Source organism: Coregonus lavaretus (genome assembly GCF_964263955.1).
Source record: "Coregonus lavaretus genome assembly, chromosome: 5".
Classification (NCBI taxonomy): Eukaryota; Metazoa; Chordata; class Actinopteri; order Salmoniformes; family Salmonidae; genus Coregonus; species Coregonus lavaretus.
The window spans coordinates 58808669-58836220 of record NC_139992.1 but is presented as its reverse complement, the minus strand read 5'-3'; the positions used below and the strand labels follow the sequence as shown (position 1 = coordinate 58836220).

General features: G+C 42.9%; 1 protein-coding gene across 3 annotated transcripts in view; it reads right to left on the bottom strand.

The window, feature by feature from the left end:
• The window catches only part of LOC311128909 (poly(rC)-binding protein 3), a gene marked incomplete at both ends in the record, with an annotated part of 65265 nt that overhangs the window by 9392 nt on the left and 28321 nt on the right, over window positions 1-27552 (bottom strand). The window lies entirely within an intron of this gene.

Below are 27552 nucleotides of genomic sequence, written 5' to 3'. Positions count from 1 at the left end.
ATGTTATTTATGTTAGTGCAGGGTGAGCTGCACACAGTGGACTTCCTACTAGGGCACACTGCCTCAGTGCTAACAGTATAACTCTGGTTCATAGGCACATGATTACTGCATACAATAGCTGTAGGATCAGCAGAGCCATTCAGGGCAGTTAGAGGGACATAAATTAGGTTACTTACATTGTGTCTACCAACGCCCCTGGGATGATGTACATTTGCTGAAGCATTATGACAACTCAGCGACACAATGGTAGGGATTAACTGAGCTGGGCTTGGGTCATAGATAAGTAATTGTCTCATTGCTGCCTTATAATGCTGTGAAAAGATAAAGGGAAATCAAATGATTTTGGTGGAATCCATCCTCCTTGGGCTCCCGAGTGGCGCAGCAGTCTAAGGCACTGCATCTCAGTGCTTGAGGCGTCCCTACAGACCCCCTGGTTTTGATTCCAGGCTGTATCACAACTGGCCGTGATTGGGAGTCCTATAGGGCGGCGCACAATTGGCCCAGCATCGTCCGGGTTTGGCCGGTGTAGGCTGTCATTGTAAATAAGAATTTGTTCTTAACTGACTTGCCTAGTTAAATAAAGGTACAATTAATAAAAAAATAAACCTAGCTTTGTTTCCAGAAGATCAAAATTGTCAATAAAAGCTGCAATTGTCAAGTAGCCAGCTATGGAGGGCTAAAAGTATGTGTCACGCCCTGGCTCTGGGGACTCTAATATGTTGAGCCAGGGTGTGTATAGTCTATGTGTGTTCTAGGTTTCACTTTCTGGTTTTGTAGATCTATGTTGGCCAGGGTGGCTCCCAATCAGAGACGGCTGTAGCTCGTTGTCTCTGATTGGGAGTCATACTTAGGTAGCCGTTTGGCACTCATTCATTGTGGTTTCTTGTTCGTATTTGGTTTGTGTTTACCATTGACTGTCACGTCATCGTTTTGTTGTTTTGATCGTGTGATCATTAATATAATAAATATGTTCGCCTTCAATGCTGCGCCTTGGTCCTCCTCTCTCACCGACGATCGTGACAGTATGCTGAAACATTCAATGCCATGATTTAGGGAAGGCACAGGACCATATATTATGGGGTGTTTGTTGGTGTCAAGCCCAGTCAGTTCTTTAAAATCCATCTTCAGCTGTTCTGAACTGCCCTTCATCATGTAATTGAATCCCACATGAACTATGATAGACACAATTTCCTGATGCAGGTTTAAAATGTTTGAGAGCAGCTTATTGATGTCCTGTACTCATGCTCCTGGATAGCACAATGTTTTTGCTCCAGGGACTAAGACATTTCTCACCATTGAACTGCCCAATTCAATGACCGGAGAAGGGGATGGAGAAACCCGCCCATTCCTTCCCCTCACAAAATGTGTGGAACCTTTCACGGGCCCACGAGAAACAGGATAGCGTACACCTGCAGCTCCCGCCGATAGGTCCAGACCTCCCACAGCATGCAGAGCCCCGTCAGATCCAGAGAGAGGGAAAGGAGCCGAACTTGACAAAGAAGCCGCTGTTGGAGTCAGCGTAGTTGGAGTCAGCACAGCTGTCGCAGACACAGGCAGTCCCAGCGATGAAGACGCAGGTAGATCAGGCACCAGGGCGGCAAAGCTATTCTTCATGTCGATCTGCTCCAGACCACTCGCAGACACTCTAGTCCGTTTAGCATGCCGCTGCCTTTGGTTTTCACGACTTGTGACATGGAAGCAGCGCTGATTGGAACAATCCTCTTGCTGTTCTCCGTCTACTCCACTACAAGATGGAGGAGGAGAAGGAGATAGAGACGACTTCCTTGGCAGGCAGGTTCCAGGTAGCACAGGCCATTTGGATAGGGACAGATAACAAGGCGGGGATACATCTATCAAGTGTGAGCGGCATCCAGCCAAATTTGTGTTTTCCCCATAAGTTCGTGCAGAATAGAAATTTGCTTGCTAAGGATATACACCTCATTCCTGTAATCCTCCACAAGCAAACAATTGCCGCATTGGTACTCCGGATTGTCAATGTTGTCCCGGACAAGAGCATAATAAACACAGCTTCTACAGCGCTGGAAACTTTCATAAGCTATTCCAAGCAAAGCGGGCTCCATTGCAACTAGCTGTCTAGTTGGTAAACATCTAGTCCAAACCAGCAGGTTTTGACACAAACACTTATGAACAAACTAAAACTTCGGAAACAACAGGCCGAAACAACAGGTCGAGGCACAGGAGGTATCTGAGATCGTGACAGTAAGCTTCTGTGGCCTACCACTTCGCGGCTGAGCCGTTGTTGCTCCTAGACATTTCCACTTCTCAATAACAGCACTTACAGTTGACCGGGGCAGCTCTAGTAGGGCAGAAATTTGACGAACTGACTTGTTGGAAAGGTGGCATCCTATGACAGTGCCACGTTGAAAGTCACTGAGCTCTTCAGTAAGGCCATTCTACTGCCAATGTTTGTTTATGGAGATAACATGGCTGTGTGCTCGATTTTCTACACCTGTTAACAACGGGTGTGGCTGAAATAGCCGAATCCACTAATTTGAAGGGGATGTCCACATACTTTTGTATATATAGTGTATTTATATACAGCCCTGATTGGCTGATAGAATTGTTTAGAGCCCACCCCCTTACCCCTTAAAAAAAAACAACAACGGGTAATGGTATTCAACCTGTCAGTTGGAGCTGTAGCCACAGGTGTGTAGGCTACTTTGTTTTGTTATCAAAACAAAAGGCATACATCACACATCTTCATTTGCTATATCATTGTTGTACTGTTTTCAATAGGTCACCAGAAGATGCAGTAGGTCACCAGAAGATGCAGGACCAAAACAGCCTGTTTGCATTGTGGGCCATCTTGGCTTTTACCCTTCATTGCAGAATGCCATGATTATCTACAGTGCCTTGCAAAAGTATTCATCCGCCTTGGCGTTTTTCCTATTTTGTTGCATTACAACCTGTCATTTAAATGGATTTTTATTTATTTCATGTAATGGACATACACAAAATAGTGGAATGAAAAATATTAAAGTTGTTTCAAAGAATTCTAAAAAATAAATAACTGAAAAGTGGTGCGTGCATATGTATTCATCCCCTTTGCTTTGAAGCCCCTAAATAAGATCTGGTGCAACCAATTACCTTCAGAAGTCACATAATTAATTAAATAAAGTCCACCTGTGTGCAATCTAAGTGTCACATGATCTGTCTCATGATCTCCGTATATATACACCTGTTCTGAAAGGCCCCAGAGTCTGCAACACCACTAAGAAGGGGCACCACCAATTAAGCGGCACCATGAAGACCAAGGAGCTCTCCAAACAGGTCAGGGACAAAGTTGTGGAGAAGTACAGATCAGGGTTGGGAAACTTTGAACATCCCACGGAGCACCATTAAATCCATTATTAAAAAATTGAAAGAATATGGCACCACAACAAACCTGCCAAGAGAGGGCCGCCCACCAAAACCCACGGACCAGGCAAGGAGGGCATTAATCAGAGAGGCAACAAAGACACCAAAGATAACCCTGAAGGAGCTGCAAAGCTCCACAGCAGAGATTGGAGTATCTGTCCATAGGACCACTTTAAGCCGTACACCCCACAGAGCTGGGCTTTACGGAAGAGTGGCCAGAAAAAAGCCATTGCTTAAAGAAATTAATAAGCAAACACGTTTGGTGTTTGCCAAAAGGCATGTGGGAGACTCCCCAAACATATGGAAGAAGTTACTCTGGTCAGATGAGACAAAAATTGAGCTTTTTGGCCATCAAGGAAAACGCTATGTCTGGCGCAAACCCAACACCTCTCATCACCCCTAAAACGGGCGGCAGGTAGCGTAGTGGTTAAGAGCGTTGTGCCAGTAACCGAAAGGTCGCTGGTTCTAATCCCCGAGCCGACTAGGTGAAAGTTCTGTCGATGTGCCCTTGAGCAAAGCACTTAACCCTAATTGCTCCTGTAAGTCGCTCTGGATAAGAGCGTCTGCTAAATGACAAAAAAAAAAAAAAACACCATCCCCACAGTGAAGCATGGTGGTGGCAGCATCATGCTGTGGGGATGTTTTTCATCGGCAGGGACTGGGAAACTGGTCAGAATTGAAGGAATGATGGATGGCGGTAAATACAGGGAAATTCTTGAGGGAAACCTGTTTCAGTCTTCCAGAGATTTGAGACTGGGACGGAGGTTCACCTTCCAGCAGGACAATGACCTAAGCATACTGCTAAAGCAACACTCGAGTGGTTTTAGGGGAAACATTTAAATGTCTTGGAATGGCCTAGTCAAAGCCCAGACCTCAATCCAATTGAGAATCTATGGTATGACTTAAAGATTGCTGTACACCAGCGGAACCCATCCAACTTGAAGGAGCTGGAGCAGTTTTGCCTCGAAGAATGGGCAAAAATCCCAGTGGCTAGATGTGCCAAGCTTACAGAGACATCCCAAAGAGACTTGCAGCTGTAATTGCTGCAAAAGGTGGCTCTACAATGTATTGACTTTGGGGGGGTGAATAGTTATGCACGCTTAAGTTTTCTGTTTTTTTTGTCTTATTTCTTGTTTGTTTCACAATAAAAAATATTTTGCATCTTCAAAGTGGTAGGCATGTTGTGTAAATCAAATGATACAAACCCCCCAAAAATCAATTTTAATTCCAGGTTGTAAGGCAACAAAATAGGAAAAATTCGAAGGGGGGTGAATACTTTCACAAGCCACTGTACAGGGCAGACACTAGGCCTCTGTGTCTCAGAGGTCAAACACAGTAAGTTATACTTAGTATTACTTGCTGTGTTAGGCCTCTGAGACACAGAGGCCCATGGTATAATCTTCCGGATCATCACAAAGTCTATTTAATAAATGTTCGAAATAGACTTTCTGATGGTACTATTTCAATTTGTCTAATGAATAAACACTCTTGAGTTACACATTTTGGAATGTTTCTGTTGTTGAAAGTAAATAAAGAAACCAGACTGCAATGAAAGGTTGTTGTCATTCTTCATAAATTCTCGTCAGTTATTTACGTAACATAATAAACAGATCGTAAACAAGGTTATAATGAAAGTCAAAATCATGGTATGTAAGTATTTTCAAGTTATTGTTTTACAACTCAAGCTCTGGAAGGTATAACTCACAGTAAATGTATTTCTATTATGATCCATACAAAATAAGGAAAACCTGTTTTAGTGACTGATGGTACTTAAAAAAAAAAGGAATATTCTGTGATCAGACACTTTCGAATCCGGATAGTAAATTAAACACATATCTGCACCAAAGCAAATTACATAAAGCATTGAGTCTTACATATGATAAGGAACGACATACACAAGTCATATAATATTAATAAAACAATAACTTTATTGAAAGAATAAGGTTAGGGGAATACATTGTCTCATTCAAACCTGAAAACAAAGTGCAAGTTACATCACTATCATAACCATAAAATGATACACAACTACTTGCCCTTGCATTCGGATGCCACACAAGCAATCCACGTCATATTCTCCTTTTTATCTTTCCTGTAACAAAGACAACAATTTCTAGAGTAGTCTTCAAGTACAATGAAGTTTCACTCTTTCTGTTCTGACAATCAGCCAAATGTTAGCTTGGTCTTCAATCTGTTTGTGCTATATAGCCAACTCCTATGTATAGCCAACTGCTGTGGTAACATGGCATGACAACTATCATACATTAGGAGTTAGCAAGACAGCATAAACAGATCTGGGACCAGGCTAGAGCATTTATACGACCTGCACCACCAGCTTGGTATGTACAGCAGCCACCTCCACCAGCAACAACCTAGGAGGATTGGGGGGAACCAGTTCAGCTGCTTCTCTGCCAGTCGATGTCCACCTGTCTGTCCTGTGTGTGTGTCATACTCTTCGTCATCATCTTCACCAAGTAGCTCCTCATCAAAAGCATCTTCCTCCAAGAAGTCCATGACCTCATGGTCCTCCCTCAGCGATGACCCTTTAGCACATAAAAAGGGGATCATCAATGGAAGGGAATTGTGTCGTTACAAGTTATTAACCTGTTTGCAAGGTGACAAAGTTAAATTGTATAATCCTAGGGTTTTCACTCTAACATTTGAAAAAACATGTAACATAATTTCATATCTGATAGTCCATAACTGAAATATGATTATGTATGCCTGTAGCAAACCAGCTAGACCTCCAGCCTGAGTTTTCATAAGTCATATGATCTATCTATCCATACATTCATTCTTGCATTCAACAGCCAGAAGGCTTATTATTTTTTAGGAACCATATCACAGATAAACATCAACCTTATGAGATATCTAGCTAGCTAATAATAATATAACTATCTTTCTTCTGTCTAGCAGGCTAGTAGCTACTAATCCAATCACAAGCCAGTTCGTTTTAGCTCTAATGACAAATACATTTCAAATTGTCAATTTTAGCTATTTATTTTGTATAGTCAAAGAAAATATTAACATAAAAAATACAAGACACAAGCTAAATCAAGTAGGCTACCTTGGTCTGTTTTTGGTGACTGACTGACTGCAGCTTGAACAACAGTCAAAAGTCTAGCTAGCTAGCATTAGTTAGCTCAAAGACTTTGGTAGCTAGCAATCTAGCTAACATTATCTTAGGAGACACTATAGTGGCCTGGAAATACGATGACATTGGTAAAGTAGGAAAGAACTTTGCCATTATTATCATGTCATCAAATTTACTTTAGAAAGATGCCATAGCTAGAAAAGTTAATCAAAAATAGCTAGCAATGCTAACTTTAGCTAGCTAAAATCCGGTCTGACTCCTGTTCCTCAATCTTAGCTAGATAGCTAGCTAAAGTTATACTCCATCTAGAGTAAAACTGATGAGAAAATGTTTTCCTACAAATTATTTGCCTCCTTTAGAAATGTAATCTGTTTTCCAAGTCACTTTAATGCACTGTAGGCTAAATCTTAATCAGCACATGGCTCAGAGAATGCATTGAGTAGTAGAACGTTCATTCCGGCATCAGTCCTCAAGAGAATGTTCAAAACAATAATGTGAAGAAGCATGCAAAACATGAATAGGATATATTTTACTTACAAAATAAAAAATAACTAACTAGACACTTACTTCATGAATGGTTGCTACTGCTGCCGGTTTCAAGATCCATGTGACATAAAGATGGAGCTGCTGGAAAATCCAGCTGTGTACCTAGCCTGATTTGCAATGCAGTCCCATGTGTGCTTCTCTGACACTTGATTATGAAAAATAAATCGATGCTGCACCAGAACTAGGAGGATACAGTATATGCAAATGAACGATGAATGTTCATTGGTCTATTAGAATCAGATCACCTTGTGATGTTATGTAGCAGGCTGAAAATCCGAAGGCATTTTTTTCAATCAGTTTACACAAAAAGCGCATTATCATCAGTGTTATTTTGACCTCATGCAGATGTAGGATCTTAATTTGATCACCCTGTTGCAGGAACACTTGTAGTGTAGTTTGTAATTTCCACTTTGAAATTTCAGACTTGATTTTCCCTTACGCAAAATGTATCAACCCCTACAAAAATGTCCATTAATTATAATCCACATAGTAATTCAAATTTCATGTTGCTGCAGGATTATTTTCCTGCTGTAGCAAACTGGCTTAAATTAAGATCCTACGTCTGTAATGTGGAAATATTTATTATAAAAAACAAGGAAATCGTTTATTTCTTCTCAAAAAGTGAAGGGTCAAAATTATTGGCACCTCTGTTTTCAATACCTCACCTTGCATAAGAGCACTGAGCCTTTTTCTAAAATGCTTTATGAGATTAGAGAACACATTGGGAAGGATCTTAGACCATTCCTCCATACATAGTCTTTCCAGATACTTGATATGCTTTGTCTGCTGCTTATGGACTGCTCTCTTCAATTCAAACCACAGCACTGGGCGAAAACTGTCAATATTAGGGTATATGTTTATCTATATATTTCCGGATATCCGGCATTTTATTAGATATAAGGAGTAGACATGCTCCAGATACAAATGTCCTTAAAACCCCTAGAATCTAAGCCGGGGGACATACCAAGATGGTCATACCAAGGATCATTTAGCTATTTGATTTAGAATTTTAGGACCCCTTTAGGTATATATATAAAAATATTTAAACATTATTTGATGAAACATTGAATTTGGCCTTACAGCTATTAGCCCATAGAAACGCATTGAAAAACAGATTCATACATGGAAAACCAGATAGTCAAAAAAGAAAATCAAAAGGAAGTTTGTTTTGAAGTGTCAGTCCTATATCTGAGTGATATAAGAAAGATCAATATATATATATATATATATATATATATATACAGTGGGGAAAACAAGTATTTGATACACTGCCGATTTTGCAGGTTTTCCTACTTACAAAGCATGTAGAGGTCTGTAATTTTTATCCAAAAAATCCAGAAAATCACATTGTATGATTTTTAAGTAATTAATTTGCATTTTATTGCATGACATAAGTATTTGATCACCTACCAACCAGTAAGAATTCCGGCTCTCACAGACCTGCTAGTTTTTCTTTAAGAAGCCCTCCTGTTCTCCACTCATTACCTGTATTAACTGCACCTGTTTGAACTCGTTACCTGTATAATAGACACCTGTCCACACACTCAATCAAACAGACTCCAACCTCTCCACAATGGCCAAGACCAGAGAGCTGTGTAACGACATCAGGGATAAAATTGTAGACCTGCACAAGGCTGGGATGGGCTACAGGACAATAGGCAAGCAGCTTGGTGAGAAGGCAACAGCTGTTGGCGCAATTATTAGAAAATGGAAGAAGTCCAAGATGACGGTCAATCACCCTCGTTCTGGGGCTCCATGCAAGATCTCATCTCGTGGGGCATCAATGATCATGAGGAAGGTGAGGGATCAGCCCAGAACTACACAGCAGGACCTGGTCAATGACCTGAAGAGAGCTGGGACCACAGTCTCAAAGAAAACCATTAGTAACACACTACGCCGTCATGGATTAAAATCCTGCAGCGAACGCAAGGTCCCCCTGCTCAAGCCAGCGCATGTCCAGGCCCGTCTGAAGTTTGCCAATGACCATCTGGATGATCCAGAGGAGGAATGGGAGAAGGTCATGTGGTCTGATGAGACAAAAATAGAGCTTTTTGGTCTAAACTCCACTCGCCTTGTTTGGAGGAAGAAGAAGGATGAGTACAACCCCAAGAACACCATCCCAACCGTGAAGCATGGAGATGGAAACAACATTCTTTGGGGATGCTTTTCTGCAAAGGGGACAGGACGACTGCACCGTATTGAGGGGAGGATGGATGGGGCCATGTATCTCGAGATCTTGGCCAACAACCTCCTTCCCTCAGTAAGAGCATTGAAGATGCTGGTCGTGGCTGGGTCTTCCAGCATGACAACGACCCGAAACACACAGCCAGGGCAACTAAGGAGTGGCTCCGTAAGAAGCATCTCAAGGTCCTGGAGTGGCCTAGCCAGTCTCCAGACCTGAACCCAATAGAAAATCTTCAGAGGGAGCTGAAAGTCCGTATTGCCCAGCGACAGCCCCGAAACCTGAAGGATCTGGAGAAGGTCTGTATGGAGGAGTGGGCCAAAATCCCTGCTGCAGTGTGTGCAAACCTGGTCAAGACCTACAGGAAACGTATGATCTCTGTAATTGCAAACAAAGGTTTCTGTACCAAATATTAAGTTCTGCTTTTCTGCTGTATCAAATACTTATGTCATGCAATAAAATGCAAATTAATTACTTAAAAATCATACAATGTGCCGCCTTTCACCACAGATGCGGATGGCCGACCTCAGCGGATGCAGTGTATTAAGATGCAGCACATGCAAAAAAACATATCTGTAGCTTAATCAGACTAATTTTTATGGGGATTTTTTTATTATGCTAATTCGAATTCCACAGAGGCGCGAACATTGAATCTAGGGAGTTTAATTTCCTATAAGGAGCTAGGGTATTCTCCGTAATGGGACAGTTTATACATGCATTGAAACTAAGGCACTGCATCGCAGTGCTAGCTGTGCCACTAGAGATCCTGGTTCGAATCCAGGCTCTGTCGTAGCCGGTCGCGACCGGGAGACCCATGGGGCGGCGCACAATTGGCCCAGCGTCGTCAAGGGTAGGGAAGGGAATGGCCGGCAGGGATGTAGCTCAGTTGGTAGAGCATGGCGTTTGCAACGCCAGGATTGTGGGTTCGATTCCCACGGGGGGGCCAGTATGAAAAAATATATATAAAATAATCATGTATGCACTAACTGTAAGTCGCTCTGGATAAGAGTGTCTGCTAAATGACTAAAATGTAAATGTAAAAAAAAAAAATTGAAACTGGACCTCCGAAATATCCCTGCTACCATGAGTCCAGGGAGATATCTGGGTTGAGATACGTTCAAGACACGCACCTGATGCGCATTCACCCGCTTACATATTTTGAGAATATTCTAACTCCGGAAAGGGTGTCAACTTGCTGACAAATCTATGCCTTTATACTCAGGCATGAACGAATCCACATGTTTGTCACAGATTGTTTTCAGAAATGTATCATATCTGTAGATCATTTATGTATCCATATTTCTCAAATAATTCATTATTTCAATAGATATCATTGCATGATTTGTGAATCATATATATTTTAATGTTTCATCCTCGTATGTCTCTGCTATTTCTGTTTCAGAAATGCAGCATAGCAAAACCACAGCTCCAATCACACGTTTTCTGGAATGATGCAAACGCAGGCCAATCTTTGCGAAAATAATCATTTATTTAACAGAAAATAAAAGTTGCACACCCTCAATACCCCTGCCTGCCCTGTCTGTTATTATGGACGATGCGATGGGTGCAGATTGGGTCGTTAGCGGCAGTCCCTTGGTAGTCCAGACCCAACGTGGTGGTAGAGTGTTGGTCTGTGTCCACTCCAAACTGTCAATGGATATATCTAAATTGTGTCGATATTGCAAGAAAATATTACTATTTCACACAACCGTACCACAAGGTATCTACTCTACCTGTTTCATTCATGACGAGAAAACTAACTGGAACTAGCTAGCTAAAAAAAAAATCCCTGAAGGGAAGGCAATTTTATTAGCTTTTACCCCCAAATATTTTTTTTATATATAGAAAGGTTATGAAAACAGAGGGAAAATTACACTTTTTATGTTTCTCTATTATACTTATTGCCTTGGGAAGAGTCCAACCAAAACAAAACTAATCTCTATGGAAAAACGTGCAGTCAATGTAAAATGTGCGGCATGTCAACTTGCTGGCTAAACACAGAACACAAAAATCGTATTGACTACCCACCCTCGAAAGACAATCAGCCACCATGTTGTCCTTACCACAGACACGTTGAATTTCAAAGGGAAACTCCTGCAAATCAGACTCCAGCGAAGGAACCGGCAATTTGTGGAACTAGAGCTTTGTCAGCAACTACAGCTGTGAATCTTTCTGGGTAAGTCTCTAAGAGCTGTGCACTCCTGGATTATACAATATTTGCACATTATTCTTAAAAAATTATTCAAGCTCTGTCAAGTTGGTTGTTGATCATTGCTAGACAGCCATTTTCAAGTCTTGCCATAGATTTTCAAGCCGATTTAAGTCAAAACTGTAACTAGGTCACTCAGGAACATTCAATGTCGTCTTGGTAAGCAAATCTAGTGTATATTTGGGCTTGTGGTGTAGGTCATTGTCCTGCTGAAGGTGAATTCATCTCCCAGTGTCTGGTGGAAAGCAAACTGAACCAGGTTTTCCTCTAGGATTTTGCATGTGCGTAGTTCCATTCTGTTTCTTTTTTATCCTGAAAAACTCCCCAGTCCTTAACGATTACAAGTATACTCATAACATGATGCAGTCACCAGTATGCTGAAAAATATGGAGAGTGTTACTCAGTAATGTGTTGTATTGGATTTACCCCAAACATAACACTTTGTATTCAGGACAAAAAGTGAATTGCTTTGCCACATTTTCTGCAGTATTACTTTAGTGCCGTGCAAACAGGATGCATGTTTTTAAATATTTGTATTATGTACAGGCTTCCTGCTTTTCACTGTCAATTCGTTTTTATTTTATTTTATTTTTTATATAGTTTTTTATATATACAGTATATATACATATATATAATTATTTTTTTTTTACAGCTTTTCTGCTACATATACATACAGTTGAAGTCGGAAGTTTACATACACTTAGGTTGGAGTCATTACAACTCATTTTTCAACCACTCCACAAATTTCTTGTTAACAAACTATTGTTTTGGCAAGTCAGTTAGGAAATCTACTTTGTGCATGACACAAGTAATTGTTCCAACAATTGTTTACAGACAGATTATTTCACTTATAATTCACTGTATCACAATTCCAGTGGGTCAGAAGTTTACATACACTAAGTTGACTGTGCCTTTAAACAGCTTGGAAAACTCCAGAAAATGATGTCATGGCTTTAGAAGCTTCTGATAGGCTAATTGACATAATTTGAGTCAATTGGAGGTGTTCCTGTGGATGTATTTCAAGGCCTACCTTCAAACGCAGTGCCTCTTTGCTTGACATCATGGGAAAATCTAAAGAAATCAGCCAAGACCTCAGAAAAATATTTGTTGACCTCCAAAAGTCTGGTTCAACCTTGGGAGCAATTTCCAAACGCCTGAAGGTACCACATTCATCTATACAAACAATAGTATGCAGTATAAACACCATGGGACCACGCAGCCGTCATACCGCTCAGGAAGGAGACGTGTTCTGTCTCCTAGAGATGAACATACTTTGATGAGAAAAGTGCAAATAAATCCCAGAACAACAGCAAAGGACCTTGTGAAGATGCTGGAGGAAACAGGTACAAAAGTATCTATATCCACAGTAAAACGAGTCCTATATCAACATAACCTGAAAGGCCGCTCAGCAAGGAAGAAGCCACTCTTCCAAAACCGCCATAAAAAAGCCAGACTACAGTTTGCAACTGCACATGAGGACAAAGATCGCACTTTTTGGAGAAATGTCCTCTGGTCTGATGAAACAAAAATAGAACTGTTTGGCCATAATGACCATTGTTATGTTTGGAGGAAAAAGGGGGTTGCTTGCAAGCCGAAGAACACCATCCCAACCGTGAAGCACGGGGGAGGCAGCATCATGCTGTGTGGGTGCTTTGCTGCAGGAGGGACTGGTGCACTTCACAGAATAGATGGCATCATGAGGAAGGAAAATTATGTGGATATATTGAAGCAACATCTCAAGACATCAGTCAGGAAGTTAAAGCTTGGTTGCAAATGGGTCTTCCAAATGGACAATGACCCCAAGCATACTTCCAAAGTTGTGTCAAAATGGCATAAGGACAACAAAGTCAAGGTATTGGAGTGGCCATCACAAAGCCCTGACCTCAATCCTATAGCAAATTTGTGGGCAGAACTGAAAAAGCGTGTGCGATCAAGGAGGCCTACAAACCTGACTCAGTTACACCAGCTCTGTCAGGAGGAATGGGCCAAAATTCACCCAACTTATTGTGGGAAGCTTGTGGAAGGCTACCCAAAACGTTTGACCCAAGTTAAACAATTTAAAGGCAATGCTACCAAATACTGATTGAGTGTATGTAAACTTCTGACCCACTGGGAATGTGATAAAATAAATAAAAACTAAAATAAATCATTCTCTCTACTATTATTCTGACATTTCACATTCTTAAAATAAAGTGGTGATCCTAACTGACCTAAAACAGGGAATTTTTACTAGGATTAAATATTAGGAATTGTGAAAAACTGAGTTTAAATGTATTTGGCTAAGGTGTATGTAAACTTCCGACTTCAACTGTACATGGTACTTTTATATAAAGCAGTCACATAACAATAATACATGACCAAAGATAAACTCTTTAATCCCACCCCTCAGCCACTCTCAGCCCATCCCACCTATCACCATAGACCACCCTCGTTTGGTTTCCATGTGCCATTTATTTTTAAATTGTGCTGTGATGTTTTAGATAAATGTTGAACCTTTCAAATCGTATAGTATCCACAGATTGAGAGCAAAAGATGAAAACCTTTCCTACAAGTATTATTATATTATTTATTGACTGACCAAACACTGCTATTTGTTAAGGTTAATTTTAAGTGAATGTTGTGATTTGTTAACCATTCCTGAAACAAGCTACAGTGAGGGAAAAAGGTATTTGATCCCCTGCTGATTTTGTACGTTTGCCCACTGACAAAGAAATGATCAGTCTATAATTTTAATGGTAGGTTTATTTGAACAGTGAGAGACAGAATACCAACAAAAAAATCCAGAAAAACGCATGTCAAAAATGATATAAATTGATTTGCATTTTAATGAGGGAAATAAGTATTTGACCCCTCTGCAAAACATGACTTAGTACTTGGTGGCAAAACCCTTGTTGGCAATCACAGAGGTCAGACGTTTCTTGTAGTTGGCCACCAGGTTTGCCCACATCTCAGGAGGGATTTTGTCCCACTCCTCTTTGCAGATCTTCTCCAAGTCATTAAGGTTTCGAGGCTGACGTTTGGCAACTCGAACCTTCAGCTCCCTCCACAGATTTTCTATGGGATTAAGGTCTGGAGACTGGCTAGGCCACTCCAGGACCTTAATGTGCTTCTTCTTGAGCCACTCCTTTGTTGCCTTGGCCGTGTGTTTTTGGTCATTGTCATGCTGGAATACCCATCCACGAACCATTTTCAATGCCCTGGCTGAGGGAAGGAGGTTCTCACCCAAGATTTGACGGTACATGGCCCCGTCTATCGTCCCTTTGATGCGGTGAATTTGTCCTGTCCCCTTAGCAGAAAAACACCCCCAAAGCATAATGTTTCCACCTCCATGTTTGATGGTGGGGATGGTGTTCTTGGGGTCATAGGCTGCATTCCTCCTCCTCCAAACACGGCGAGTTGAGTTGATGCCAAAGAGCTCCATTTTGGTCTCATCTGACCACAACACTTTCACCCAGTTCTCCTCTGAATCATTCAGATGTTCATTGGCTTTCTTGAGCAGGGGGACCTTGCGGGCGCTGCAGGATTTCAGTCCTTCACGGCGTAGTTTGTTACCAATTGTATTCTTGGTGACTATGGTCCCAGCTGCCTTGAGATCATTGACAAGATCCTCCCATGTAGTTCTGGGCTGATTCCTCACCGTTCTCATGATCATTGCAACTCCACGAGGTGAGATCTTGCATGGAGCCCTAGGCCGAGGGAGATTGACAGTTATTTTGTGTTTCTTCCATTTGCGAAAAATCGCACCAACTGTTGTCACCTTCTCACCAAGCTGCTTGGTGATGGTCTTGTAGCCCATTCCTGTTATGTGGGCAGCTTGTCTCTCCCTTTTCTGTTTCCCTTCCTCCTTGTTTTGTCCCCTCTTTTTCTGTTGTATGTGTGTTTGTCCCCTTTATGTGGGTGTGTCTGGAGTGGAGCAGGGGGCGTGCTCAGGATCTGCCTCTCCTGTGCAGCTGCGGGTTGTTTCCAGTGATTCCTGCCTACGCAGCTGCATCCTATTCTCTCATCAACCTGCACTACTTATTCCTGGGCATGGCTCTCCACCGGCGCCAGATCGTTGTTCTTACCAGAGCGGTAACTTGGCTCACCAGTAAAGTTATTTTGTCTTTGTCTTCAGCCTGGCTCTCCACTCTCCTTTACCTGTCGTTTGTTTTGTCTTCAGTTCGGACATACCTCCCAACCTGCCTGCCTTCCTGCCGGTCGGTCTGCCTGCCTGCCTGCCTGCCTGCCTCAGCCTCTCCTTCCTCCGGAGCCGACTAGCCCACTCTGTTCCTTTACGTCAGTTGTTTTTGGACTAAGACAATTTGAACTTTTATTAAAACATTTTTGTTTCTTCCACTCCCTTTGTCGTGTTGGTTTCTCTGAGTGCTGGGTTGAACCATAGCCATAACAGAACGATCTGGCCATGGACCCAACAGAGAAACAGCACGGGGCAAACAAAGACAGCTTCCAACAAGCTATCCAGGCTCAAGGAACGTTGCTAGGACAGCATGACCGGTTGATTCGGACTCTTGTGGAAGATAATCATCAACTGCTGAACCAGGTGACTCAGTTAACTACACACGTCTCTAAATTGTCTGTTATCAGTTCTCCATCTCTCTCTGACCCCCAGTTTGATGCACCCCAAGTTGTTTCCTCGGACACTAGGCAGGCTTCGTTCCGTCGGGAACCCCCTGTCACGTCGCCTGAACCGTTCAATGGAGAATTGGACAAGTGCCGGGGATTTTTGCTTCAGTGTGACTTGATTTTTCGGCAGAGACCACTGTCGTTTTCTACTGATTCATCTAAGGTACATTATGTTCTGGGGCTGTTAAGAGGGAAAGCTCTGGTTTGGGCTGAGGCTGTGTGCTCAGATCAAACTTTGACTGGATTGACTTTTGCTGATTTCTCTGCTAAATTGAAGACTGTTTTTGACCATCCTGACCATGTGGGTAATTCCTCCAAGATACTTTTTAATTTGAGGCAGGGTTCTAACAGTGTGGCAGAGTACTCTATTGAGTTCTGGACGTTGGCAGCGGACTCCAAGTGGAACAATGTGGCACTTCAAGGAGCATTTCTAAACGGTTTGAATGAAGCCATTAAGGATGAACTGGCTGCTCGTGATGAGCCACATGATTTACATTCTCTCGTTTCCCTGTCCATCAAGCTAGACAATCGGTTGCGGGAGAGGCGTCGGGAGAGAGGCGATCGGCCACATCTAGGAGGACGAGTTCCCCAGCCTTCAACCACTCGAGTCTCGCCTCTCCGGAGTCGGCAGCTTCTTGTTCCTGATTCCATCCCGAGCACAGAGGAGGAACCTATGCAAGTGGGTCGAGCTCGACTACCTCCAGCTGAGCGGCAACGGCGCCTCCAGGCGGGTGAGTGCCTGTACTGTGGAGACGCCACACACATTCTGGCTACATGCCCTAAGCGGCCAAAAGACAAGGCTCGCTCGTAACGGTGGGTCTACTTGCAAGCCCAGAGTTAGATCCTGAACCCATCATTCCCCGATTACAAGTACCTGTAACCTTACGTTTCCAGAGTCATTCCCTGCCACTCTCAGCTCTCATAGACTCAGGTGCAGAAGATAACTTTATTAGCCACCAGTTCGTTACACAAGCTCGTATCCCCATGGAGCCACTACCTACCCCCATCCGGGTCACAGCCCTTGATGGGCGCCTCCTCGCGGAGATAACTCATCAAACCACCCCCGTTTCCCTAGTGATTTCTGGCAATCATTGTGAAAGCATTCAGCTAAGAGTTATGTCTGGCTCAGCTACCTCCCTAATCCTTGGCTTCCCCTGGTTGGCTCTTCACAACCCACAAATTGATTGGACACGTCACACCATTCTCAGTTGGAGCACTAACTGCCATTCCGAGTGCCTGAGGTCAGCGGTTCCCCCCACTAAGTGTAACCCAACTCCTCCCTCAGCTCCTCTTGATCTGTCATCTGTCCCCAAAGAATACCATGACTTAGCGGAGGTTTTCAGTAAGGACAAGGCTCTGTCTCTACCACCACATAGGCCTTATGATTGCCCTATTGAACTGCTCCCTGGTGCTCCCTTGCCCTCTAGTCGGTTATACAATCTGTCCCGACCGGAAAGAGAGGCAATGGAGCAGTACATTGGTGATTCTCTGGTCTCGGGCATAATCCGTCCCTCGTCGTCTCCTTTGGGTGCAGGTTTCTTTTTCGTGGAAAAGAAGGACAAGTCGTTACGCCCCTGTATCGATTTCAGGGGTTTAAACAACATAACTGTTAAAAACAAGTATCCCCTTCCACTCATCAACTCAGCTTTTGAACCTCTGCATGGCGCCACAGTGTTTTCCAAGCTCGACCTCAGGAATGCTTATCACCTTGTCCGAATCCGAAAGGGAGATGAGTGGAAAACCGCTTTCAACACTCCACTGGGACATTTTGAGTATTTGGTCATGCCCTTTGGGCTTTCAAATGCCCCTGCGGTTTTCCAAGCCATGGTGAACGATGTTCTTAGGGATTTTTTGAACCGTTTTGTCTTTGTATACCTGGATGATATTCTTGTTTTTTCCAAGTCACCCGAGGAGCATGAGTCACACGTCCGTCAAGTCCTTCAACGGCTCTTGGAGAACAAGCTGTACGTCAAGGCAGAGAAGTGTGAGTTCCACAAACAGTCTACATCGTTCCTTGGATTCATAATTGAGAGCGGGCAGGTGAAGGCGGACCCCGAGAAGATCCGGGCAGTGACGGAATGGCCCACACCCACCACCCGTAAGCAACTTCAACGATTTTTGGGCTTTGCTAACTTCTACCGTAGATTCATTAAGGGTTTTAGTAGAGTGGTGGCACCCCTTACAAGACTCACATCTCCTAAAGTCCCTTTTCGGTGGTCCCCTGAGGCGGAGCAGGCGGTAGGGGTTTTGAAGGAACTGTTTTCCACCTCCCCCGTGTTGATACACCCCAATACCTCTCTGCAGTTTGTTGTGGAGGTGGACGCGTCGGACTCAGGTGTGGGAGCAGTCCTCTCCCAGCGCTCCCCCACTGACCAAAGGCTTCACCCCTGTGCTTTTTTCTCCAAGAAATTGTCACCCACAGAACGGAATTACGACGTTGGAAACCGGGAACTGCTGGCGGTCAAGCTTGCACTGGAAGAATGGCGGCACTGGCTGGATGGAGCTGAATTGCCGTTTGTGGTCTGGACTGACCACAAAAACTTGGCTTACATCCAAGCCACTAAGAGACTCAACTCACGCCAAGCCAGATGGGCCCTGTTTTTTAGTAGGTTTAACTTTATTCTTACATACAGACCGGGGTCAAGAAATGTTAAACCAGATGCTTTGTCCCGCCAGTTTGCTGACCCTTCGGAGACCAGCGAGCCTGAGGCAGTCCTGCCTTCCTCATGCGTCGTGGCGGCTGTTCAGTGGGAGATCGAGTCTCTTGTGAAGACTGCACTTGCCACGGACCCGGGACCGGGTGATGGACCTCCCAACCTACTCTTTGTTCCCGAGACGGTCCGGTCTCAGGTGTTGCAGTGGATTCACACCTCCCGTTTTGCTGGTCACCCTGGGATGAGACGCACGTTGACGCTGCTTAGGAGACATTTTTGGTGGCCTTCAATGGAAACTGACGTTCGGGCTTTTGTGGCAGCCTGTTCAACCTGTGCTCGGGGCAAAGCCTCCCATCAGTCCCCTTCGGGGCTGCTGCTACCCCTCCCAGTTCCCAGCCGTCCCTGGTCCCACATTGCCATGGATTTTGTCACCGGCCTACCCAAGTCTGAAGGTAATGATACTATACTTACCATTGTGGACAGATTCTCTAAATCTGTCCACTATATAGCATTACCAAAATTACCGTCTGCCAGTGAGACAGCGGACCTCCTAGTCCAACATGTATTCCGTCCCCATGGAATACCTGTGGACATCGTATCTGATAGAGGCCCACAGTTTACTTCCCGTGTTTGGAAGGGTTTCTGTTCTGCTTTGGGTGCTTCCGTTAGTCTGTCCTCAGGGTTTCATCCCCAGACCAACGGTCAAACAGAAAGAGCCAATCAAAACCTCGAAGCAACCCTTCGTTGTGTGGCTGCTCAACATCCATCATCCTGGGCTAAACATCTGCCCTGGATAGAGTACGCCCACAACTCCCTCACCGCCTCTGCCACCGGTCTTTCACCCTTCGAGGTTACCATGGGTTATCAACCCCCTCTGTTTCCTGCTCAGGAGAAGGAATTGGCTGTTCCTTCGGTTCAGGAGAACCTCCGCCGCTGCCAGAGAGTGTGGAGCGACGCTCGGGAAGCATTGCTTCGGACCACCGACAGGAACAAGACAACAGCGGATAGGAGCAGGACTCCCGCACCTGTGTTTCATCCTGGTCAAGAGGTTTGGCTGTCATCTAAGAACGTACCTCTTCGTACCAAATCACGCAAGCTGTCTCCTCGGTACCTGGGTCCGTTTGTGGTGGAATCCATCATTAACCCCGCTGCGGTTCGTTTGAAGTTGCCTTCAGCCATGAAGATACACCCTACCTTCCACGTCTCCCAACTGAAACCTGTGTCCTCCAGCCTTTTGTGTCCGCCGGCTGATCCACCTCCACCTGTTCGCCTCATTGACGACCATCCGGCCTACACCGTCAGTAGGCTCCTGGACTCTCGGAGGCGGGGTAGGGGTCTCCAATACCTAGTCGATTGGGAAGGTTATGGACCAGAGGAGAGGTCTTGGGTCCCTAAGCGTTTTGTGTTGGATCCTCAGCTGATCACGGACTTCCATCACGACAACCCTGACAGGCCTGGTGGGTCGCCAGGTGGCGACCATTGAGGGGGGGGTACTGTTATGTGGGCAGCTTGTCTCTCCCTTTTCTGTTTCCCTTCCTCCTTGTTTTGTCCCCTCTTTTTCTGTTGTATGTGTGTTTGTCCCCTTTATGTGGGTGTGTCTGGAGTGGAGCAGGGGGCGTGCTCAGGATCTGCCTCTCCTGTGCAGCTGCGGGTTGTTTCCAGTGATTCCTGCCTACGCAGCTGCATCCTATTCTCTCATCAACCTGCACTACTTATTCCTGGGCATGGCTCTCCACCGGCGCCAGATCGTTGTTCTTACCAGAGCGGTAACTTGGCTCACCAGTAAAGTTATTTTGTCTTTGTCTTCAGCCTGGCTCTCCACTCTCCTTTACCTGTCGTTTGTTTTGTCTTCAGTTCGGACATACCTCCCAACCTGCCTGCCTTCCTGCCGGTCGGTCTGCCTGCCTGCCTGCCTGCCTCAGCCTCTCCTTCCTCCGGAGCCGACTAGCCCACTCTGTTCCTTTACGTCAGTTGTTTTTGGACTAAGACAATTTGAACTTTTATTAAAACATTTTTGTTTCTTCCACTCCCTTTGTCGTGTTGGTTTCTCTGAGTGCTGGGTTGAACCATAGCCATAACAATTCCAGCCTTGTGTAGGTCTACAATCTTGTCCCTAACATCCTTGGAAAGCTCTTTGGTCTTGGTCATGGTGGAGAGTTTGGAATCTGATTCATTGATTGCTTCTGTGGACAGCTGTCTTTTATAAAGGTAACAAGCTGAGATTAGGAGCACTCCCTTTAAGAGTGTGCTCCTAATCTCAGCTCGTTACCTGTGTAAAAGACACATGGGAGCCAGAAATCTTTCTGATTGAGAGGGGGTCAAATACTTCCCTCATTAAAATGCAAATCAATTTATAACATTTTTGACATGCGTTTTTCTGGATTGTTTTGTTGTTATTCTGTCTCTCACTGTTCAAATAAACCTACCATTAAAATTATAGACTGATCATTTCTTTGTCAGTGGGCAAACGTACAAAATCAGTAGGGGATCAAATACTTTTCTCCCTCACTGTATATAGGGGCAATACCAGAATAAATGATCTAGTGATTCTGTCTCTTCGTAGCAAAATCTACAGATGTGAGATTGTTGTATGCCCCATATATATAGCGTTCTGTTGGTGGCAAGAATTGTATTTAATAATTTAAATTGAAAAACTCAAAGTGTTGAATTAAGTGTTGTTTTTTGGACCAGTTCATAAACCATGTGTCATGGAATCGGTACATCGAAAGTCTCTTCCCCTTTATTTTGCAACCTGTATGGTGCAGCTGTTAACATTTTTGTCCTCAAATGAAACTGGTATATTTTTCTATTTATGTCAATTTCTTTCAGCCAATTTGTATCTTTAATATATGGCAGGCAAACAAGTTCCCTACCTTTTCCACTTGCCTCCTCCATTTTTGTGGTAATGCTGCAATCAGTTGGTTGTAAGTTTGCATTGAGCAGACATTCCCATATATTTTCGATAGCTGCATATGTGACATAACTCCACCGTTACTATTCATTATATCATTAATAAATATAATACCAATACAAAATAAAAAATACATAAGAATGTTTTTTTATTAATCAGTATATTTGAGTTTAACCATAACATTTGTTGTAATATTTGTTCTATCTTTTCTGGAGGATAAAACTGAAATTGTAACCAGCTTTGTATGGCTTGTTTAAGAAAAGGCGATACTTTAAACAAAATTTCATTTTCAATTAGTCGGAAATGAGAAGTTATAATCTGTATAAAGGCAAAAAGGCAATTTTTGAACAAAGGATGAGCCTTTCTTAATAATCTACTGGAGAACCATTTTGGGTTTAAGTATAACTTGTATGAGTGAAGCGTTTAGTGAGAGGTTTAAAGCTTTAATATTTAATAATTGTAGCACCCCAAACTCATATTCAGTATATACATAGGCACGTTTAATTTGTCTGGCTTAGCATTCCACATAAAATGAAATATCTTTTGCTCATATGATTTAAAAAATGTGTCTTCTGGAGTAGGCAGTGCCATTAGTAAGTACGTAAACTGTGATAGGACCAAAGAGTTAATCAATGTGATTTTTTCTTAAATAGACAAGTATTTACCTCTCCATGGTTGCAGAATCCTATCTATTTTTGCAAACTTTCTATTGAAATTGTTTGTGGTAAGTTCATTTATATTTTTTAAGTTGTGAATACCAAGTATGTCTACTTCACCATCCGCCCATTTTATTGGTAAACTACAAGGTAGTGTAAACACTATCTTTTAACGATCAAGTACGTAATATGGTACACTTGTCATAATTAGGTTTTAGTCCAGAGAGGCTAGAAAAGTGATCAAGATCTTCAATGAGACTGTGCAGGGATCCAGATTGCGCACTTAAGAAAAAACTTGAATCATCAGCATACATTGACACTTTTGTTTTTATCCCCTGGATTGTTAACCCCTTGATGTTCTTGTTGGATCTAATTTTAATAGCTAGCATTTCAATTGCCATAATAAATAGATATGGAGACAACGGACAGCCTTGTTTTACTCAATACTTTCTGAGAAGTAACCATTATTTACTATTTTACATCGGGGGTTGCTGTACATAACTTTAACCCATTGTATAAGAGATTCACTGAAATTAAATCAATCCAGGTATTTATATATAAATTCTAGTCGTACTTTATTAACCGCCTTTTCAAAATCTGCTATGAAGACCAGGCCTGGTATCTTTGATGTTTCATAATGTTCAATTGTTTCAAGTAATTGTCGTATTTTATCTCTAATATATCGTCCATGTAAAAAACCTGTCTGATCAGGATGAACAAATTCTGGTAAAACCTTTTTTATTCTGTGCTATGCATTTCGTCAGGATTTTCACATCACAACAACATTGAAGTGTAAGAGGCCTCCAGTTTTTTAAATGGACTGGATCTTTATACTTACCACCTGGGTCCTGTTTTAGTAGTAATGCAATCAGACCTTCTTGTTGAGTACCTGAAAGTCTACCATTTTATAGGAGTAATTAAAACATGGTAATAATGGATCTTTTAGTACATCAAAAAAAGGTCTGATATACCTCTACTGGTATACCATCAAGCCCTGGTGTTTTTCCAGACTGAAAATATTTAATTGCCTCAAAAAGTTCCTCTTCTGTAAGTTGGCCTTCACACAGGTCTTTCTGTAAATGTGTTAATTTTACATTATTATTAGGAAGGAAATCCTTACTGTCAATTAGGTTATAATTGTGGAGTAACTACAATGTTGTTGATCCATCCTCATTTTTCTCCTATCACAGCCATTAAACTCTGTAACTGTTTTACAGTCAATATTGGCTTCATAGTGAAATCCCTGAGCGGTTTCCTTCCTCTCTGGCAACTGAATTAGGAAGGATGCCTGTATCTTTGTAGTGACTGGGTTTAATGATACACCATCCAAAGTGTAATTAAACACTATTATTGCACACAGAGTGAGTCCATGCAACTTATTATGTGACTTGTTAAGCACATTTTTACTCCTGAACTTATTTAGGCTTGCCATAACAAAGGGGTTGAATACTTACTGACTAAAAACATTTCAGCTTTTCATTTTTTATTAATTTGTAAGAATGTCTAAAAACATATTTCTACTTTGACATTATGGGGTTTTGTGTGTAGGCCAGTGACACAAAATCTCAATTTAATCAATTTTAAATTCAGGCTGTAACACAACAAAATGTGGAAAAAGTCAAGGGATGTGAAAACTTTCTGAAGGCACTGTAACATTGAAGTGCTGAAAGCCATGTTCAAAGCAAGCACTTCTTTCTCGATGGTGGAGTAGTGCTTTTTGCTAGGAGGCTAACTTCTTTGAAAAGTACCCCACAGTGTGCTCAATATCGCTGTCGTCTTGCTGTAGGAGCACCTGCGACTTAATGGGCTGGGGGGCTCCCACAAGAAGAAACTGCTTTTTCTCGCTCTCATTTTTATTTTTTAAGTTAGCTCGTAAACCTGAAGGATAGCAGCTTTAACAGAGTCATAATCTGAACTCTGCTCAAGAGATAAAGTGGCGTACACTTTCTGAGCTTTTCCCACAAGACTACTTTGTAGGAGCATGACCAGATATCGTGCGGCCACTTTAGGGACGTGGCAGTCCGCTCAAACAGAGTAAAATATACGTACACCTCCTTTTTGTTAAAAGGCGGGACAAGCCGGCTGTTCCGACCAAGATCAAACTCTGCTGAGGGGGGAGGACAGCCTGTCTCGATTCGGAGTACTTCCAGATTACCTCTTTAAATTGGATGGCATGCACACGTTCTTCATCTTCTCCGTACGTTCTGGCTGCACATAATTTTTCCTTTTCTATTTGCACTAACTAATTTTTTTTTTTTTTTTTTTACATTTTAGTAATTTAGCAGACGCTCTTAACCAGAGCGACTTACAGTTAGTGAGTGCATACATTATATATATATATTTTTTTCATACTGGCCCCCCGTGGGAATCGAACCCACAACCCTGGCGTTGCAAACGCCATGCTCTACCAACATCCCTGCCTGCCATTCCCTCCCCTACCCTGGACGACGCTGGGCCAATTGTGCACCGCCTCATGGGTCTCCCGGTCGCGGCCGGCTACGACAGAGCCTGGATTCGAACCAGGATCTCTAGTGGCACAGCTAGCACTGCGATGCAGTGCCTTAGACCACTGCGCCACTCGGGTTCTCTTTTCTTGTCCTCAACCCCTAACTTCTGTTTCTCCAATTTTGCCTGTAGTTCTACTCCCGCAGCTGCACATCTACGGGCTTCTCTCTACTCCCCGTAGGATCCTTTTCATCATCATCATCATCATCATCATCATCACCCCCCCCCCCCCCTCAGGAGACTAAAAAGATTTGGCATGGGTCCTCAGATCCTCAAAAAATTCTACAGCTGCACCATCGAGAGCATCCTGACTGGTTGCATCACCGCCTGGTATGGCAACTGCTTGGCCTCTGACCGCAAGGCACTACAGAGGGTAGTGCGTACGGCCCAATACATCACTGGGGCAAAGCTCCCTGCCATCCAGGACCTCTATACCAGGCGGTGTCAGAGGAAGGCCCTCAAAATTGTCAAAGACTCCAGCCACCCTAGTCATAGACTGTTCTCTCTGCTACCGCACGGCAAGCGGTACCGGAGTGCCAAGTCTAGGTCCAAAAGACTTCTCAACAGCTTCTACCCCCAAGCCATAAGACTCCTGAACAGCTAATCATGGCTACCCGGACTATTTGCACTGCCCCCCCACCCCATCCTTTTTACGCTGCTGCTACTCTGTTAAGTATTTATGCATAGTCACTTTAACTCTACCCACATGTACATATTACCTCAACTACCTCAACTAGCCGGTGCCCCCGCACATTGACTCTGCAACGGTACCCCCCTGTATATATAGCCTCCCTACTGTCACTTTATTTTACTGTATATATAGCCTCCCTACTGTCACTTTATTTTACTTCTGCTCTTTTTTTCTCAACACTTTTTTTGTTGTTGTTTTATTCTTACTTTTTTTGTTTAAAATAAATGCACTGTTGGTTAAGGGCTGTAAGTAAGCATTTCACTGTAATGTCTGCACCTGTTGTATTCGGCGCATGTGACCAATAAAAGTTGATTTGATTTGATTTGATTTGATTTGATCACCCTCTCTCTCCGGGAGGATTTCCTTCTCCACCAAAGCAGCATCAAGTAACTCTTTGACTACTGCTTTTGAATCGGCAGAGGTCATACTTATGTCATACTGCTTTGCAATGTTGAGCAGATTCACCTTCGTACACTTATCTAGTATCTCCCAAGTAGGGTTTTCTACAAATGCTCCCAAATCAAAGTCCATGTTTTGTTCCCTATGTGCTTATGAAACATTCACTAATCCTATAACCCCAATGTTGGTTGGTAGCGACAGAAACTCTACAACAATAGTATTGTTTGAACACTCAAATATTTTGGCACAGTAGAGCTTCAGAGTAGGTGATTAGAGCGAACATAGGGGTGTCTACTGGTTGCTGGCCAAGTAAATAGAGTAGGGTCTTAAAAGACACCAACCATGGACACCCACTGGATTTGCATGAGAACAGACAAATAAAATAAAAAACACACCAACTTAGGAAAGGGAGGAGTAGGGGAGGATGAAGGCTTTGTTCGGCTGGGTGGAAGAGATAACATGACATGTAGCTCTTCCAACGTCTCCTCCCCACCTGATGGACTGGGCTAGCAGGTCTTAAATACCAGCTGGGCAGTTCAATACAGTTGAAACAGATACTGACTAACGAGGTGACTCCAATCAGTGCACCCCACAACGTGTTAAGGTACTAGGTACACATGCTAAAATGGAGAGAAAAACCAAGCCTGTAACAATGTGCGTGGCCATAGAGCTGTATTTTCATGTCATCTGACATTAGCACCGGTTCCAATCTAAGTGCCAATGCCTTTTAGAAAACTCCAGGTGTTTACATTTGTTGGATGACATGAAAATAGAGTGGTGAGTTTGGTGTCGAAATAAGGCTGCATAAACAAAAAAGAACCCCATACCTACTGTAAAATATGGTGGTGTACCTTTGATGTTATGGAACTATTTTGATTCCAGTTGTCCTGGGACCCTTGTTAAGGTCAATGGCATCATGAACTTTAGCCAGTACCAGGACATTTTAGCCAAAAACCTGGTTGCCTCTGCCAGGAGGCTGAAACTTGGCAGCAAGTGGATTTACCAGGGAGACAATAACCCCAAGCACACATCATAATCCACAAAGAAATTGTTAATTGACCTCAAATTCAACATTTTCCAATGGTCAGTCTCTGAACTAGAACCCCATTGAAAACCTGTGGTTTGAATTGAAGAGGGCAGTCCATAAGCGCTGATGAAGGATATTAAGGATCTGGAAGGATTCTGTATGGAGGAATGGTCCCAATGTGTTCTCCAATCTCACAAAACATTTTAGAAAAAGGCTCAGTGCTATTATCCTCGCAAGGTGAGGTATTGAAAGGTACTGAAAACAGGGGTGCCAATCATTTTGACCACTATCATTTTGAGAAAAAATATATGACTTGTTAAACAAAATCTATTTCTCTGAGCAATTGTATTAGTATAAAATACAATAATTTTCCCATTATCTTGAGCATACAAATATTATTTATTTTATACATTATTTTTTGCTCATCTTTATCAAGGGTGTAATTTAATCAATTACAATTATAATTACAATCATTTTGGACCCCACTGTACAGTCATGTACTGTCAGTCAGGTGTTTGTGAAAGAGAGTGCGAGTTTATGTAGGCCTATTGATTGGTGCATTGCCTGCTCTGAAACAAGTACAAAATAGTGATATCACCGTCAAATAAAGTCCAACCGACTTGCTTTTTTCAAATTAATAGAACATTCTCAGCTGGATGTTTTTATGATGTTCCTCCTCG